The sequence below is a fragment of the Choloepus didactylus genome, chromosome 5 (assembly GCF_015220235.1).
Source record: "Choloepus didactylus isolate mChoDid1 chromosome 5, mChoDid1.pri, whole genome shotgun sequence".
NCBI lineage: Eukaryota > Metazoa > Chordata > Mammalia > Pilosa > Megalonychidae > Choloepus > Choloepus didactylus.
In genome coordinates, this window is record NC_051311.1 from 45,878,297 (window position 1) to 45,897,333 (window position 19,037).

The window sequence follows — 19,037 nt, forward strand, 5'->3', positions numbered from 1 at the left end:
CCTCTGCTTTTATTTTGGAGTTTTTCGTGTTGTTTTTTTTCTATGCCTGTCTCCTCTCTGCTGGGCTGGCTGCTCTCAGAGTCTCTGGTGTCTGGTCTCAGTCTATCTATGTTTGGAGTTTGAATCAGTAGAATGAGTTTCCGATAAGAGCAGCAACTGCAATTCTCCCTTCTCCTTCCCGGAGCTGACAGCCCCTCCTCCCCCGGGACTGAGCCTGGCAGGGAGGGGCGCGGGTCCCCTGGCCGCAAAAACTTACAGATTTCGCTGATCTCAGCAGTTCCACGTTTTCATGAGTGTTGTATGAAGTATGCCCAAAGACAGATTGCTCTGTGGTGTCCAGTCCACGCAGTTCCTGGCTTTTTACCTACTTTCCTGGAGGAGTAACTAAAACATACAGCTCACCAGTCTGCCATCTTGCCCCGCCCTGACCGGGGTGCTTGTTTTTGAATAAAATTTGCTCCATTGGGAGAAATCATTTTCCCTGAGAAGATGCCTTAATGAAATCCAAGGAACACCAAGTATGGGAGATCAAGAAATCACAGCCTCTTGCCTCCAGTCAAACAGGAGGAATTGCACAAGGGAAGAATTTTAGAATTGGTAGAGTAAGTCCAAATATTGGGAGTAGTTAATTTATGGCATGGTCCTGATTTTTAAAATTTTCTATGCCCAGTTCTTGCTTCATTAACAGAAATCCTGGCCGCATCCAATCTCAAACAAACACAGGCTACACACATCTCCCAGGACTAGTGAAAGAACAGAAAGAATCAACATGAGGAATACATTCATTGGTTCACTCACTGGTAAGAAAGTAGCAAATTCTTTAATTCTCTCTAAGGAGAAAGTGAGTAGACCTAATACCTCATGGTTCATTCCCCTGAATTGTTACCTGTGCCTCCAGGGAATAGGTTAGGTTCAAATGATGGTCAAATCTTCCTTCCAGAAACAAGTATTCAGATCCAGTAAGCACTCTGTATCTGGGCTTTACCTCCTCATGAAATCCCTTTTGGAAAGTAGAATCAGTCCCAGTGTATAGATCCCCCTTTCTTTTCTGTGAATTTTCTTCTAAGCTCAAGGCTATGTTTGAAGAAAAGTCCAGAGATTATACCACTGTAAGTAAAAGTGGTTCATTTGCCCTGAAAAGGGGTTTGCAGCAAAGCAGGAGTGACAGGAATCACTGGCTCTAGGTAATAGTGAAAAAATCCTTTGCTGTATGGCCTCATTCTGGCCCTGTGCCTATTTTCACAGCCAGGGCCCAGAGTGAATTTTCACAGCCAGTGGCCCCCATGGTGTGGCCACTGCTCCTTTGACCCTTTTGGGCCTTCCCTCCACATCCCCCTCATAGCACTCCTGTGACATTTCTTGACCATTCCATGACTCTCAGGAGTCAGAAAACCATCCATGTGGGACGTGATCTGGCTAAAGAGCTGGGGAAAAAAAAAAAAAAAAAAAAAGGTAGGGTCTATATGGCTCAAGTGCCTCTTCTTAAAAACCAATAACCTGAAGGCAGATGTGTTCAGTGGTTTTCTTTCCCTGAGACTAAGCTATCCCCCAAACCCTCCCCCTCCAACCTCCTCTCTCTGCAGATTCTTAGAATCATTGTCTGGTCCAACAGACAATACTTGGTTGTCCAGGAAGAGATAGTATTTCCTTACAGAGAAAACCTAGCCTACTGGAGTAGAGACTTTTGTTGTTGTTGTTCCTTATTTTAGCAGAGGAACTGTTAAGCATGCAACATATTTCCTTATGATTATTGGATCCAGTTGTTACCCTCCAATGATGGTTTACAAAGCTGTAAAGAGTAAATGAGTTAACTTACAAATCACTAGCACTTACCAAGTGACATGTTAGTCAACTTATTTACTCTTCACAACTATCCCATGAAGGAGGAATAATTACTCAACTATTTTACAGATGGGAAAACTGAGGCATGTAAAGGCACAGAGAGGTTACAAAATTAGTAAGTGGTAAAGCTGGGACTTGAACAAAGGCAGTCTGGCTCTAGATTCAATGTTAAAACAAAACAAAACAAAACAAAGAACAACTATGCTACCAGTTAGGATCAAGCTGAATTTCAAAGAAAATATTGAAGATAGTAAGTAATTTCTCAGTCTGTGCAAAAATATGGTGAAGATGCGCTGTCCCAGAACCACATCTTTCATGACCCCAGTCTCTGGCCCTAAGAGAACAATCATTAGAAATTTTGAGTTTGGATTACTGCTAAATATCCTAAATCTGCTGCTCTTTTCCTTCCATAAGATTTTACTCTCTCTCATTGGGATATTTGGTGTGGCAGAACTGCCTTCTGAGTCTCAAAACCTGTAATTTCTTGTTAAATACAGGAAATAGGTTATTTTAATGGAGACTTCCGTGTCTTCAAAATCCTATTTAAAGTTATTATTAAAAATTAAAATAAAAAAAAATCAATAGAAGTGAAAGTGAAGTGTGTGTTTTTGATTTAAACTCAAAAATACCCTAAAGGAAAAGGAAGATGGTTCTGAAAGTGTTTGCTATACTGTAATCTATATAAAGATATCATATGACACTTTATTTGAAGTTCTTCATTTCCTGTCATTAATTTTGTTTCTTGTATTTTATGATGAACTGTGCTTATTCGAGAAGAACCTAAAAAATTTACAAAGTGTCCATACCCCTGATGACTCAGGGATTAGGAACTCTGGGATGGATCCCTTTCAGCTCTTTCTATTATGTTAATAGAGCTAAAACAGTCTATTAACATAATTTTTGGTGGGTGTACAAAATTTAATATTTCATTCTGTCCTTAAATTTGTATTGTCCCCCCAAATGAACAGTTTCCCTATCTAAACATGCTAATTATAAGTTTGAATATATGCATATCATATGTCTACTAGTAGGCACACTAGACAACCATAGATATATAAAGAGAATTCACAGAGGCAAACTTTAGCATGGGTCACATGAGCAGTGTGTAGGGAAAGAGGAGGCCCTCATGATCAGACTTGGAATATAATCTTCCTGTTAGGAAGCAGGCTGATTCCAAATGACTTTCTCTAGGAATGATTCCTAGACTACACGATGGCTAAATTCCCTATCAGCTCTAATTCTGCATTTTGAGGAATTGTTTTTATTGTGTTTGCCATTCTTTGGGTTTTAAGGTGAGATCCCCAGAAGCTACTTTTACAGATAAAAATAATAAAAAGGGCACTGAGATATATGAAAAAGTTGTTTCCTTGACCTATGTGACATCGGAACTTTGCTTTCCTTGTGTTTTCCTTCCCAATCTGGTGGAGGCCACAATAATTTTCAACCTGATTTAAGATCCATTTCTACTTTAGGCAATAGAAAATCTTGATCTTTTCTCTATCAGGACAACTCAGGAAAAAATATGTTTCAAAAAGAAAAATGAAATTGAGATTTTTCAATTTCCCTTTTCTTGTAAAGGGTTAATTCTTTTTCATACTGTAGTGACTTGTTTCACTCTTTAGAAAGTCTATGAAAATCCACTCAGACTTGAGACTCCTCCTAAATCTTGATTATCTAGAGTATTATACTCAAGATAAACATGAATCTGTGCAGTTGAATTTCTATATTGCATTGTGGATTTTTCTAAAATGGAATTGACTTGTCTTTTCTTCTGATAATTCATATTTATTAAAAAACAAACAAACACTTCAGACAAAACTTAAGTTGTTGCATAATCCTACTCTCTCAAGATAATCAAATTTAAAAGTTTGTACTCTTGGAAGTCAGTGAAAAATTTCCATGTTTAATTTATAGGATTTTTGTATGTATCTATTCAAAAGAGACAAATCCATATGTTTATATTCAGAATATAAATGAGATCATATTATGCACACATATACATGGACTTCTTATGGAGATTTTCACATTTCACTATATAAAGATCTAGATTATCCTTTTTAAGAGGTACATGTTGTTCTGTGTTATAGAAGTAGCAAAAAATATTTACTTAACCCATCCCACAACATGATGAACTCTGTCTGTTCTAAATTTTTAATAATATAAATAAAATTTCAACAAATATTCCCAATATCTTCTTCACTATGATTCAGACTCTGGCTTTCTTTCTGTTCCCGGAACCCACCAAGTCCATCCTGCCCAGCTAATTTGCATTTACTGACGCCTGTGTAAGGAAAGTCCTTCCCTGGCCATTGCCAGTGTTGACTCTTCCCATAGTTTAGGTCCCACTCATTTGTCACCTCTTTAGATAGGCTTTTCCTGGATGTTCCATCTAAAGTTGTCTCCATCCCTAAATCAAGTACATTTCTATCATGTAACTCGATTTCCTTTGTAGTACTCACAATCAACAATATTTATTTATTTGTTTACTCCTGTGTCTTAGGGGTGAAAATTAGCCATACTATTCCCGTGATCCAAGTCTGGATAAAAAATTGAAAAATAGACACAGGAATCAGACAGACAGAAAATCAAAATATATGTTTCATTAGTGAAGTTTATTGGAAAACATGGTTTATAACTTTCACAAAATTTCTCCCAAAATTAAAATCACAACCAAAAGCCCAACCCACTGCTTACTGGGACAGAGCATACTCCTATATGCTTTATGCCCAAAGGAATAGAAATAAATAGGACCAAAATAGAGAATACAGAAGGAGTTTCCTCAGTTCCCTTTTGCTGTTTCACAAATCATAGAAACTAGGGGGCAGACAGAGGCAGGAATAGTTTCAAGTGTTTCCACTGAGGGGTATAGTAGTTTCCTCCCCTGAATGAAACTGTGAAATTGGGAAAGATTATAGTTGATAATGCTTAGTATTGGTGACCATGTGGGAAAGAAGCATAATTCTCAGACACTGTCAGTGGGAACTGAAACTGGTAGAAATTTCCTGGAGGAAAAGCTGGCAAGAGGCAACAAAAGCTTTGAAATGTCTTTATCCTTAGAATCTGCAAAATCACTTGCAGAAATATCCTAAGGAATACTCATGATTATAGACAAAGTTTGCTTCAAAAAATATTTCTCTGCTGAATATTTATGCTACTACATATTTGAGAAATTAGCAAAAAAAATTCCCAACACTAAGAAATTAAATAAATTATGACAGTAGAATATTTGTTGCTTTTAAATAATATCTGTGAAATATTATTTTAACACATAAAAAACATTCATTACATTAAGAGAAAATAGTGGTTTAAAAATAGTCAATGTAATATAATCCCATTTTTATCATATATATATGAAGCTGTAAGCATTTATTACCAAGAAGACATCAAAATTATTTTTAAAATATTCTGTTTCATTTGAAACTTTAAACTTATTTAAAAATACAAGTAGTTCTTGAACTGTTTCTGGAACAATTATGAAGGAAGTATAAAGAGATGGCACCTGGTCACATGGTATCTCAAAGTGATGGTGCCATCCATCCTTTTCTTGGAATTTGGAGCCTATCTGCAGGCTGGATAGACCAGATCTTCAAGGAAGAGATCTATAGAAAGAACTAACCAGCTGGTGGGATCAGTTGATTCCACTTTGAATTCTATGATCCCCTCAGAATTCATCAGAACAAAAATAGGCTGCTAGCATTGTAACAGACGTTGAGATAGAAGGTCTTCAAAAGATTAAAATATGAAGAGAGCTTCCAAATTTGGGAAGAAACAATGAGGACAAAGGATTCTGGCATAGCAGAAAGTAAGATATGTCCTGAGATTTCTCTCTTTATTAAGTTACAACAAGGAAGAAAGAAAAGAGCCAATATGTTTACAATAAACTAATCTTTAAATGTGTAAATTAGCTTCCCCCTTTTAAGTTTTATACATTAAAACTGCAGAAATGTTGTGTTTAGTTGTATTTCACTTCATTGCATGTAGCCACAGAATTTTTTTGCCTTTTGCTTAAATTTCAGAATCAATTGCTGACAATGAAGTAAATAAAAATCCCAAAATAAAACCACAAACACTAGAGATAGAAAGAGGTATAAGAAGTGTTAGTGGGCTGCTGAACAAGAGATGCTTAGAAAGCTTTTTTTAAAACTGCAACGTAAGAAGTTATTTAGAAGGGATTTCAAATCTAAAAGGAGTAGATAGAAAGTCAAAAGAGAAATTAAGTGGCTATGTGAGCAAGCATGCAAAGAACAGTAGGCCCTAATTATTTCATATCTTGAACCAAGAAGGCAAGCAAACCTAGGAAATGAAACCATCTCTATTGCAAGCATTGTGTCAGGGTCATCTCTTTTCTAACTACATTAATAATCAAGATTTGCACTGAATTCTCCAAAACAAGATGTATTTATACATGTGCAAGTGTGTTATATTATATAAGATATATTATATTATGCATTTTATTTTATAATATATTTTACTATAAATTACATTTTTATTACACTGTTCCTATTATTCCTTTCATTACAAGGGAATTTTTTTCATATTTTGTGATAAACATTGAGTTAGTTTTTACAACATATCTAAAGATAAATCATAGAAATGCCATCAAAAGTGAGGTATTAATAAATGCTCACTCTGTTTTCAGCATTTGGAACATTTTTTGTGTCTTCAGTTGCTCTTTAGCCCTGATCATACTGTTGCAATCATAGACTTTTTATCTCTGCTGCAGGAGCATGGAAAGCAAACAGACATGGATCACAGAAGCAATCGTGCTGGGAATTCAGGTAGATACAGCATTGGAGTTTTCCCCCTTTGGACTTTTCTCTCTATTCTATGCCCTCATCCTGCTGAAAATTCATTAAAAGTGATGGATTTCTTAATACTTACTCTGTTTTCAGCATTTGGTAAATTTTTTTGTGTCTTCAATCACTCTTTGGCACTGATCATCCCGTTGGAATCATAGACTTGTTATCTCTGCCACAGGAGCATGGAAAGCAACCAGACACGGATCACAGAAGCCATCCTGCTGGGATTTCAGGTGGATCCAGCATTGGAATTTATCCTCTTTGTGCTTTTCTCTCTACTCCATGCTCTCACCCTAATGGGGAATGAGGTCACCGTGGAGTTCATCTGCCTGGACTCCTGGCTGCACACCCCCATGTACTTCTTCCTCTTACATGTGGCTATCATTGACATGTCCTATGTCTCAATGTTCCCAAGATGCTGACAAACCTTGTGAACCAGAAAAGAAACTTCTCTTTTGTTCTGTGCATAATGCAGACTTTTTTGTATTTGGCTTTTGTTCACACAGAATGCCTCATTTTGGTGATGTCCTATGATAGGTACATAGTGATCTGCCACCCACTACATTACTCTGTCATCATGAGCTGGAGAGTGTGCACTGTCCCAGCTCTCACTACTTGGGCATTTAGCTTCTTCTTGACCCTGGTCCATGTGGTTCTCATCCTGAGGCTGCCCTTCTGTGGTATTCAAAAAACAACAATCACTATTTCTGTGAAATCCTATCTGTCCACAAACAGGCCTGTTCTGACACGAGGATTAACCAGTTTGTCATCTTTGCAGCCTGTGTGTTTATCTTAGTCAGACCTCTCTGCTTGGTCTCCTACACCCACATCCTGGTTGTCATACTGAAGATCTGATCCAGAGAGGGACACAGAAAGGCCTTCTCCACCTGCTCCTCCCACTTCTGTGTGGTTGGGCTCTTCTTTGGCAGTGCCATTGTCATGTACATGGCTCCCAATTCTGGCACCCTGAGGAGCAGCAGAAGATCCATTCCGTTTTACAGCCTTTTCAACCCTATGCTGAACCCCCTCATCTACAGTCTGAGGAATGCAGAGGTGAAGGGTGCCCTAAGGAGAATTCTGTGGAAGTAGAGGCCAATGCGAGAAATATCTAAGTGCTATAGGGAACAAGGAGATTTGCTTCCATGAAATATTGAAGTTGGAATTTTTTCACCCTGTGCTGCAATAAATGCAGCCTTAAAATTGAAAACTGTTGACAGAAACATAAAAGCTGAAACAATAATACCTCTTGGATATAAGTAGAGGAATACTTTTGGGACATTGGATAAGCATAGTTTCTTAGAGAAGACACAGAAAGCACTAGGCTTAAAATGTGATAAATATTATCCTCTTCTGCTCATCAAAGTTAAGAAACAAAGCAAGCTGGAGACCAAGTGACAACATTAATACTATGTATATTCACCAAATAAATGGTAGCCAAAATATAAAGAGCACCTCATATCAATAGTAAAATAACTAAACTACCCAATTTTATAAAATAGGCTAAACTTTCTTGAACAGAAACTTCTTAAAATAAATACAACTATCCAATAAACACATAAAATGCTGCTCACCACCATTTGTTACCACAAAGACAGAAATTACAGCCAGATGAGTTACTATTTCATACCTGCAAGAATGGCTGCAATTTTTAATGGAATATTGATTATTAGAATTTTGGAAATCCAAAGCTAATAATTGAGAAGCAGCCAATAGGCACATAGTGTGTATCCAGAGCAGCCAAGTCACATCTGGTTAAAAGATTATATCACACATCTTCTAGATCAGGTATTAGCGAACTTTTATGTAAAAACAAGAGGATAACTTCTCCAGGTTTTGTGGGCCATTCAGTATCATAACAATTCAACTCTGGGAAAACAGTCCTAGAAGTATGTAAATAAATGTGTGTAGTTTTATTTTAATAAAATTTTACAAAAATAGCTGACTGGAAGGATTGGGCCTATGGTCAGTAGTTTGCCGACCCCTGTTCCAGATCTAGAAGTCAGTCTAGCTCCAGCTGATGCCATGATAGAGGCCCTTGCTAGATGGGTCCTGGAGACCTAACAACATGATAAGACCTGTTTTAAGGAAGAGACTCAAGAGCCACTTTAGAGTGAGCTCTTTCCTCCCATGACAACTTATAAAATATATGATGTCTTAATGACCTATGGTTTATAAACATACATGGTTACACCATAATGTTTGGGAAGTCCGAATAGACCATCAAAGTCTCCATAACTAATTTGAACTTAAGACCTTGAAATAAGTGCCTACTTACAAAGACTTTGGAGCATTAGCATTTCCAATAAAAACAAGCACAGACGCATCTTAATTTTTCAATAGTGGATTTATCAGAATCTTAGATTTCTAATTGTATTCTTTTAATTTACAGCCATTTTATTAGAAACATCTTATTCCTTTATGTTGAAATATTCTTAGTTTTAATTATATATTCAGACACTGTCATCTCTGCTTAGATTACCAGATTATTTAGTTCTTGACCATCTTCTGTAGCAGCAAATAATTTTCCAGGGAAGAAAACATCACAAGGAAAAATTCCCAGTATAGACTTCTCAGTGCAGCTGGAGTTATTGTAACAGATATATGTTTACCAGGTAATGTAAGAAATTATGTACACTGATATCTCATGAAAATTCTAAAACTGAGAATTACTCTGATATTCAGATATTCAAAACCCAAGTTATCTTCATTTAAATAATCTCAGAACATTTTAAATCTCTCTGGTTTCTCTTCTCCCCCTGAAATATAAAGAGTTACGTACTAGTATGTGTTATTGTTTCCTTTGTTTTTCTCGGTTCTTCTCACCAACTTTAGAATGAACATGTCCATTTCTGGCCGTCATGCAGCTGCACAGTTGTTTCTTCTAAGTTTCTACAAGTTCCTTGGCCTGAAAGTTATCCACTGATAAACTCCTCTGATACTTGATTTGAAATTTCCTATTTTCTGTCTTCTCACAAGGAAATTGGGACACTTCTGGCCAACATCTGTCTTGCTTAAAACTTATATTAAAAAGAATAGAATGGGCTTCCAGTGTCATAAATTACTCTCAGCATTGAGAAGAACCAGAGAAGAACAGCTGACCTATTCTGGGGCTGAAGGAGCCTATTCAGCCACAGAAGCTCATCTCCCTAAACTATCAAGGTTATCCAGGGATGTTTTGGTTATTTGGAACTGTTCTATTCAAATATTTGACATCTAAAAATCTTTGGCATTGCAGATGATATTTCTGGTCAGTTCTTGTAAAAGTTTTATTTATAATGCTTTGTGAACAACAGAATTTCAAAAGGGCTTCAGTATTTTCCAGTTTAATCCAAGTTGGTCTTATCCACAGAAGACTTTTTTCCCTCCTTGGAAGCTTTGCTAACCTTCTGCCTTTTTCATTTTGAGTGAAAATCCAGAGAAAGACATTTGTCAGCTGAGCTATTGACAATGCAACTGCAGGAGTTACTGACCTTCAAGGGTGTAGCTATACACTTCATCCAGGAAGAATGGACATTGCTAGACACATTACAGAGACAGCTGTTCAGAGAACTGATGCTGGAGAATATCAATCATCTCATCTCAATAGGTATCTCCCTACAAACTGGATGTCAGGTCTGCACATCATATGTGCTTTCCCAGCTGTCACAAAGAAAGGAAATATGGACAGAAGAAATGGGATTTCTCCAAATCCGGAGTCCAGACAGGAGAAGTGACTATAAAAAGCTAGAAATGACATTTATGCACCTTGTCTGCAGGAAAGACAATTCTCACATCATGTGATTGCAGATATCTCACACCCAAAATAATTCCTTTCAATGTAATTACTTGCAATAAGATTCCACTTTCAGATCCACAGTGACTCCAAATGCATTGATTCCCATGAGAAAGAAATGATATTTAAGCAAATGACTTCAAAAAGTCCTCAGTGACCAGTCATCTTTTCAATACAATGCAACTCAAACTGTAGATAAAACACATGAAAGCCTTCTATATGGGAAAACTTTCATTAGACCTTTTCAACTTAGACAACATGAGGAAACTCACACTGGAGAGAAATCCTATGGATGTCACCTGTGTGGGAAAGCCTTCAGTCTAGACTTAGGTGACATGAAAGAGCTCACACTATTAAGAAAACCCATAAATGCCGTCTATGTGGAAAAGCCTTCAATCAAAATTTTCAACTTAGATGACATGAGAGAACTCACACTGGAGAGAAACCCCATAAATGCTGAGCATGTGAGAAAGCTTTCAGTAGCCATCATACTCTTATAATACATGAGAGAACCCACTTTGGAGAGAAGCTCTATGAATGTCAGACCTCTGGGAAACCTTCAGACAAAATTCTGAGTTTAGAGAACATGAAAGAACACACACTGGAGAGAAACCCTATGAAAGCCATACCTGTGGGAAAGCCTTCAAATATTGTTCTGTCCTAAGAGAACATGAGAGAACTCACACTGGAGAGAAACCCTATGAATGCTAAATCTGGGAAAACCTTCAGACAAAATTCTTCTTTTAGACAAAATAAGAGCACACACACTGGAGAGAAACCCTATGAATGCCATATCTGTGGGAAAGCCTTCAATCAATATTGTTATCTTAGCAAACATGAGAGAGGACACACTGCAGAGAAGTCCCATGAATGTCATACTTGTGGGAAAGCCTTCAGTTATTCTTCATATTTCAGACAACATGTGAGAACACACACTGGAGAGAAACGCTGTGAATGTCATCTGTGTGGGAAAGCTTTCACTCAACATAATGGCCTCAGGCAACATCAGAGAACACATGGTGGACAGAAGCCATAACAATGGAACCTGTATGGGAAACCTTAATTGTTGTATTCTTAGACAACATGAAATTTTATTCAAACTTGAGAGAAATCCTATGAGGTCATCAATTTGGGAAAGCTTTCAGTCAATATTATCACCTTAGATGATATAAGAGGACTCACACTACACATATTTAGAATATGGAAGAGATTTCTGATATAGCTTTAACTTTTAAACACACCAGAGAACTCACATACTTAAGAAATACTGTTTGTAATTTATGTGGTAGTACCTTTAGCCACCTGTAGTATTTCAGTTAACATAAGGAAATTCATACAGGAGAGAATTTGTATGAATGCCATCTATGTAGAAAACCCTTAATGGATGGTCTGATATATTATGTCAGAGAACTAAGAATATAAATCTAATGGAAGTGGAGAGCCCTCGTCTACCACTCTAACTGAAAAGCAAGCTAGAGAAATTACATGTGAGGAATTGGATGTACTCAGTGTAGGAGTGCCTTAATGTGTAATTTATCCTTTAAGTAAAATAAGTGGTCTCCAAAGGAATGAAACACTAGGTCTGTAATTACCATGCACTATCATTCAGGGAAAAACAAGTATTAATGTGCTAAAAAAAAAATGCTGAATTTAGGAATAACCATGAAAACATGAAATAAGATGGGAAAATATGAAAACATGAAGTAAGGGGGAAAATTCTTTATTAGGAGGGCAGTACCCCTTTGGAGAGATCCAGAAATTTCATGATGTAGAATGTGTTTAGTCTTAACTCAGGGGAAATTATTTACTGAGAAATTTAGGAGGTTGTGCTCATCAGTTATTGTGTCTCTGGAGAAGGGATTGGGCAAATTATTGGATATTTGGTGGCTGAGTTATCAAGATAAGTGGTGGAAATACTATTGGAGTTGGGATAGAATGTGGAGCCTGTCACTTTGGAGTCTTCTAGGGTAAATAAATATACCTCTGTTATTGCCTCTAGTGAATCAGTAATGGGCATTTTTTGGGCAGTGATTAAATATCTGAAGTGTAGGAACAGATATGTTGGCTTTGCTTTTGATCTTAGAGGGAACAGAACTTCATATTTGTAACAATATTTAACAGTGGGTGAGATGGTCCCGCACACAATACTGAGTCAAGAAGAGGTCCAGATAATTCCCATTTCCCTTCACTAATGGCCCATTAGGGAGTATTGGTCAGAACCCACTGAAAGAATCATCTTAAGAATCAAAGAAATAATAGATCCCAAAATGTGTAGGGACTATAGGCAATGCCATTATGACGGTCCAAATGTGGGGATCCAGTCCTTGACATTAATTTTGGAAAAATTATGATCCAGAGCATGCAAATATGAAAACTTTTCAGCTAACTTCATAAGATTAAAAGATTGCTGAATTTTTTGCTACTAAAATTGGGGACACTAGAAGTATTTCTGTTTTCATTGCTAAACCTTTGTTTTATGAAATATTGAAAAACTGACAGCTTTACCCTAAAAAGAGATGAAGAAAAGGTTGTCTTTTCTCATAACTACCATTATGTATACACATAGTGGTGGACTTATGTAGTGTAATGAGTCAAAGACTGGGAAGAAAAATCAGGAAAAATCAGGAAACTGGGGAATAAACAAAACTTTTTGTTTGGGGATGACATGCTTTGGTGTACAGAAACTACTAAGTGCAAAAGAAAACTAGAGGCTGTTATTAATTTTAGGAATGCCACAGGGTCTGAAGTAAAAATAAAACTCAATTTTTATATATTAGAAATTTACTAGGAGAGCTAACCCATGTTCCTCTGCCCAAAATTTCATGTCCTCAGAATTTGCATGTCCAGGTCAGTGGTGTATCCACCTACAGTGGACACTGTCATGGGAAATTCAGAAATTTCATGAATGTCACTGAGAGTAAGTTCATTATCTTCATCTTCTGGGAAGTGATCATTCTCAGCTTCTCCCACCAGGATCTCCAGCCTCATAGGTTGTGAAAAGCAGTTTAATGTATCCCTCATTGGCTATGTCATTCCAAAGATGTCCTTCCCAATAAGGCCCTTGCCATATCCATAAACATGAGTAACATGTATAGTGTCTTTCCAGACCACCAATTTCCAAAGTTTCCTTTGCTAAAATAGGGAACATTTGATAGTCCAACCACATTCTATCTAGGAATCTAACCAGGCTGCTAAGCCATTGATCACTTCTGCCATGTGAGAGTAAACATGTACATGGGGGTTGTAATGGTTAGGTTTATGTATCAATTTGGTACCAGGAGATGGTACCCAGGTGTCTGGTCATGCAAGCACTGGCCTATCATTACTGCAAGGACAATTGTGGCTGGTTAATAAACCAGAAGGCTGGTTTATTGTATCATCTGTTAATTGACTGCATCTGTGGCTGATTACTTCAATGAAGTTCATGTCTTCTACCATGAGAGAATTCAATCAGCTGGATTTAATCCAAACAGTTGGGGACTTTTAAAGGAGAAGAGAGAGAACCTTTACTTCATCTTTGGCTAGCCAGCATCTCCTGGGGAGTTCATCAAAGACCTTCATCAGAGTTGTCAGTTCACTGCCTGCAACAGAAACCTACATCAGAAATTATCTAAAGCAATTTTTCTTGCTCCATCCTACCTACATATCATATCCTTTGCCTTTTAACACATGCTAAACTGGAGGATGCCTCCAGTCCTGCAAACCCTAATGCAGCTCATGTATTGCCTGATGCCATGGCTGGTCTCTCAGTTACTCACCATGCAAGCCTTGATGCTGGCCAAAATAACTGCTGCATTACATCCATTGAGAATCCTGTACACCTCTTGTTTACCACTTCTGAGGTGGAAGCTCCCTGACTGACATTAATAGGAGACACACTTTACCTTTTTTGTTTAAGTGATAATTCAAAACTGTGCTTCCCATGTCACTGAACAACTAGCCAAATAATTATCATCTTTCTATTCATTCATATCTATAGCTCAGTTTCCTTTATGTCCATTTGTGTTGGTTTGGAGCTGTTATGTAACCCAGGATAGTCCATGTTCTTTCAATCCATTCTTGTGAGTGCAGACTAACTGTGGATGGGACTTATTGGTTAGATTGTTTCAATTGAGAAGTTACCCATGCAATTCAAGGTGGTCTTTATCCTTTACTGGGTTCCTTTATGAGAGGCTAAAAGAGACATTTGGAGAAAGCTGACAGAGAAAATCCCTGAGAAGCAAGAAGGACACACAGGAGCTAAGAGAGAGAGCCATTGAAACCAGAACCCAGGAGAGAAAGACTAACAGATAACATCATGCACCTACCCATGTGACAGAGGAACCACCAATGCTAGCAGCCTTTCCTCAGAGAAGGTATATTCTTCTTGATGCCTTAATTTGGACATTTCATGGCCTTAGAATAGTAAATTTGTAACCGAATAAATCCCCATTGAAAAACCCAACTCATTTGTGGTATATTGCACTCTGGCAGTTTTGAAAAACTGAAACACATTTTGGTGCCAGAGACCATGGGATGCTATATGATACAAATACCAAAATGCTGGAGTGGCTTTATAAATGGATAAACATAAGAATCTGGAAGAAATGTGAGATATCTGATAGAAAAAGCCTAGATTGCTTTGAAGAGGCTGTTGGTAGAACTATAGATGGTAAAGGCACTTCCAGTGGGCCTTTAGACAGAAATGATACATTTGTGATTGCAAGCTGGAGGAAAGGTGATCTTTGTTTTAAACTGGCACAGAATTTGTCAAAGCCAAGTCCTGCAAACTATCACAGTGTGCCAAACCCCAACCAAGAGTGTTCCTGAAGACCCTAGGGAGTGCAAGTGCACAGGGCTCTAAGTCTCTATGAAAGTTTTTCTTATGTTTATTTTTTCAGAAACTTAAAGCTTCCAGATTTATCTTATGCCAGATAAACCCTGAAACCCAGAGGTACCAGTTTCACCAATATCATAAACCAGTTTCATGCCTCTACCCCATAAGGTCAACACCCCTTTGCAGCAAGAAGTTAAAATGGTCATTACCCAGATGTCCCTGAAGAATGAGAGAAATATCAAATGAGAGGGACAAAGTGTATTTACAAATGATTTAATTTACAAATGATTTTTTTTCACAAATGATTTAATTTATTTAAAAAATGACAGTGAATGTTGACTCATTACGTAGATATTTCATTTTAGTATCTAGTGTTTTAGAATATAGGAGGAAATACCTGAACTTACTGAGCTGTAGTCCAGTAGCCTTGATCTTTGATAATGATGGTAGAACTATATAGCAAATTTTTTAAAAGTCCATTGCCCATGTCTGAATAGATCTACTTCTGAATGCTTTGTTCTGGTCCACTGATCTATATATTTATCTCTGACAATACTATACTATCTTATTTATCCTACCTCTGTGGTAAGACTTAAAACTGGGTATATTGCAATACTAGTGATCAGTAACAAGGAGGAATTAAGGGATATGGGATATTTAGGGTCTTCTTTTTCCTTTTTATTCCATTTTCTTGAGTAATGCAATGTTCTAAAAATAATCATAGTGATGAATGTGCACATGTGTGATGATACTGCAAACCATTGATTTTACACTTTGGATTGCTTTCATAGTGCTTGAGTATAACTCAATAAAATTATGTTGAAAAAAGAATAGAATGAATAAATTTGGAAAGAAAGTTTTCAAACTGTAAACTCCAAACTCATGAAATGATGCATCTCTAATGGATAAAAAACAAAAACAAATCAATTTTGTGACTTTTGCTTGTCTTGAGACTTTCAGTCTAAGCCAATATCTTCTAATTCCAAAGCAAATTTTCTAAAATATGTTGCTTCATATTGTGAGGAAAAATTAAAAAAAAAATCCTTCCTTTGATTGAGTTGTAATTCAGAGCTATAATTTAAGTGTGTTTATTGAAAGTTAAAACACTAGTGTGATGACATGCACAACACTAGTGGGATGACAGCATGAGGAGCTCTGCAGACCCACTCCCCCATGAAACTAATGAAAATTATTTCCAAAGCCATGGTCTCTGGAAATGGTCCTAAGGGCTTATAGCATACAAAGAATTATTTATTCAAAGAAATCTACTAAAATTAAATAATAAGAGGTAGAGTCTGTGGTATTTGAACCTAGACCCTCATCCTTCCTCCCCATTCCCAACTCAGTCAGATGTAAACTCTACCCCAGATTGGTGCAGCTGAAAACACAACCCACCCATCCCCTCAAAGGAATAGCTCATCCTCCCCAAAGGACCTCAGCATTTCTTATCCTATCCCCAGCTACCTGTTGCTGAGGCTAAGTTCTGGGCAAGGGAGGAGTGGTAAGAGATTCCTTCTTCTGCCCTGTCCCACTTATCGGACAAGGCTCTACATTGGTGTGGCACCACTGAGAACATTGGGGCCCAATCTCTGTCATCTTTACTCTAAAGAGGTGTTTCCACACTGGGAGAGGCAAGAAGAGAAGACCTGAGGTTACAGGCACCTGCTAATGAAAGCACAGCCCCTAAAGTATATGAGTCAGTCAGAGAGAAGTGCACAATTGTCTCTGCCCCTCAGCTACTGAGCCTTGGCTCACAGATTCTGACCAGAGGGAGAAACAGGGCTTAGAACAAATGGCTTCTAATCTCTTCCCAAAGAAACTGCCTTCATTCACAACAGTGTGGAGAAGCTCAAGCCTAAGGGTTCTCTCAATAAGAGTGGAGTTTGCGGTGATAAGCAGTAGATAGGAGATTGGTTGATAACTGGAGATACAGTCTAAATTATTTGAAGGAGAGAACTAATGAGAGACAGCTGGAAGGAACCCTCCTGGGGTCAGAATAAATCTCAAACACTGACCTGGGAACTATCCCTTAAAGAAACACAAATTTGATTGAATTATTCTCTGTTACTATTTATGCCCTAGGGCATTGTAAACAATCCTGCAATCAGCCATGATCAGCTGAGTATGGTTGGAGATATAGAGAATGTAGGTGGCTGCTTTCTTGCCCAAGGCTGAGGCCCTGTAGCAACCTCAGAGACAACACTGCAAGGGGAGAGGGTGGGAAGAGACATCAGTAAAATAACCGGACAATCAAATAGCAATAACAAGACTGAAATGGGGAGTGGGAGGGAGACCAGTACCTAGGGTTGCTACAATAAAATGATCTAAATGCCCAGTTTCCAACAAAATATATGAGATACATAAAGAAACAGGAAAGTATGACCCATACAATGTAAAGTCACAGATAAACAAACATTAAAATTTCTTTGTTAAAGTTTATTTGGGAGGAAAAATGATTTGCAGATTGGGCAATACCATACAAAAAGTGGTAAGGACATCGGCTGAGGGGGGAGGGGGGAGATCAAGGAAGTGGAAAGGGGAAGCTTATATAGGAGAAACACAGAAAAAAGGAAATGTTTTGATTGGCTGACATTAAGATTCCATTTTACATAGGAGGGTCTTACAGAGATTAGTATGGTATGTTTGTCCATTCTAATAAGCTCACTTTACTGTACAAAAACTGGTTTGTCACCAAGGTGTTGCAGTGTTAATAGGGTGTGTTCCATTGTTCCATTTTCTTAGAAAGACTTTGCAGGTCTTTTTTTTTTTTTTTGTCTTCCAGAAAATCCTTTCTCATGAACAGGTCCCTCCCAGCAAAACCAAAAGCACACAACCATTTTATCTTAAATAATAAAAGAAACAGACAACAGAAACTGCCTTTGAGAGTGACCAGATGTCAGATTTAACAAAAACATCAAAGAAGCAATTGTGAATATATTCAGTTATTAAAGAAGTAAAGGATGGCATGAAGACAATGTCACATGGAATAGATTATATTAATAAAGAGATATACATTATAACAGAGAATGAAATGGAAATTCCAGAGTAAAAAAAAATATAAAAACTGAAATGAAAAATTTACTGGAGTAGCCAAGGTGTAGATTTGAACTGGGAGAAGAAAGAATTAATGAAAATAAAGATAGATTTATAGGGGTCCAGTTGACCAAGATGGTGATTTAAGATGTTCCAGGGTGCTGTTTCCCCACAGATTCTTTAAATAACTAGCAAAACCTGGCAGAGAAATCTTTCTCAAAATTTTGGAAAAGAGCTAAAGGGGTTTCAATAAATGAATAAAGGCTGAATCAAGAAAATTCAGCTTTAAAATTCATATGGAAAGCTCATGGTGTCTGCCACCTGCCCTCACTTAGTTTGTCCCCAGTCCTGTTTGGGAGGGAGTAGAGTAACCCCTTATGAAAATTCTGGGTTACCTGTATACCATTGCTCATCTTTCAGGTGGCAGCATGAAAGATTGCACAAGAAAACATGTTTCTGTCTCACCACTAAAAACTTGTCCTGCTGACACAAGTAGCTTGCAGACAGCTAAAGCAGTGTAAAAAAATAGCAAAAAAGTCAAGTGGCCTGGAGTAAAGGATTACCTGTGTGAAGAAATTAAATAGAGTACCTTGGAGGGAGGCAAGTATATTTCATAGGGAGCAGAGGGTACATTCAAATTGCTGTCAGTGGGCAAATTCCTAAGGACACAACTGAGCGCAAGTCCAAGACATGTCTCAGGCTCACAAAAGATGAAGGGAGAGGACCCTGCATTTCACTTTCACCTCAGCCTGATCCTGATAGAAACACTAAATTC

At 37.6% G+C, this 19,037-nt stretch overlaps 1 long non-coding RNA gene and 1 pseudogene across 1 annotated transcript; both read left to right on the forward strand.

Annotated features, from left to right (window-relative positions):
* Window positions 1-687: 687 nt before the first annotated feature.
* LOC119534846 lies at window positions 688-18,037 on the forward strand. Its single transcript, XR_005217122.1, has 3 exons — window positions 688-800; window positions 6,566-6,620; window positions 18,012-18,037. It is a non-coding gene; the product is annotated as an uncharacterized LOC119534846 (long non-coding RNA).
* LOC119534845 lies at window positions 6,824-7,730 on the forward strand (annotated as a pseudogene).
* Window positions 18,038-19,037: the final 1,000 nt, after the last annotated feature.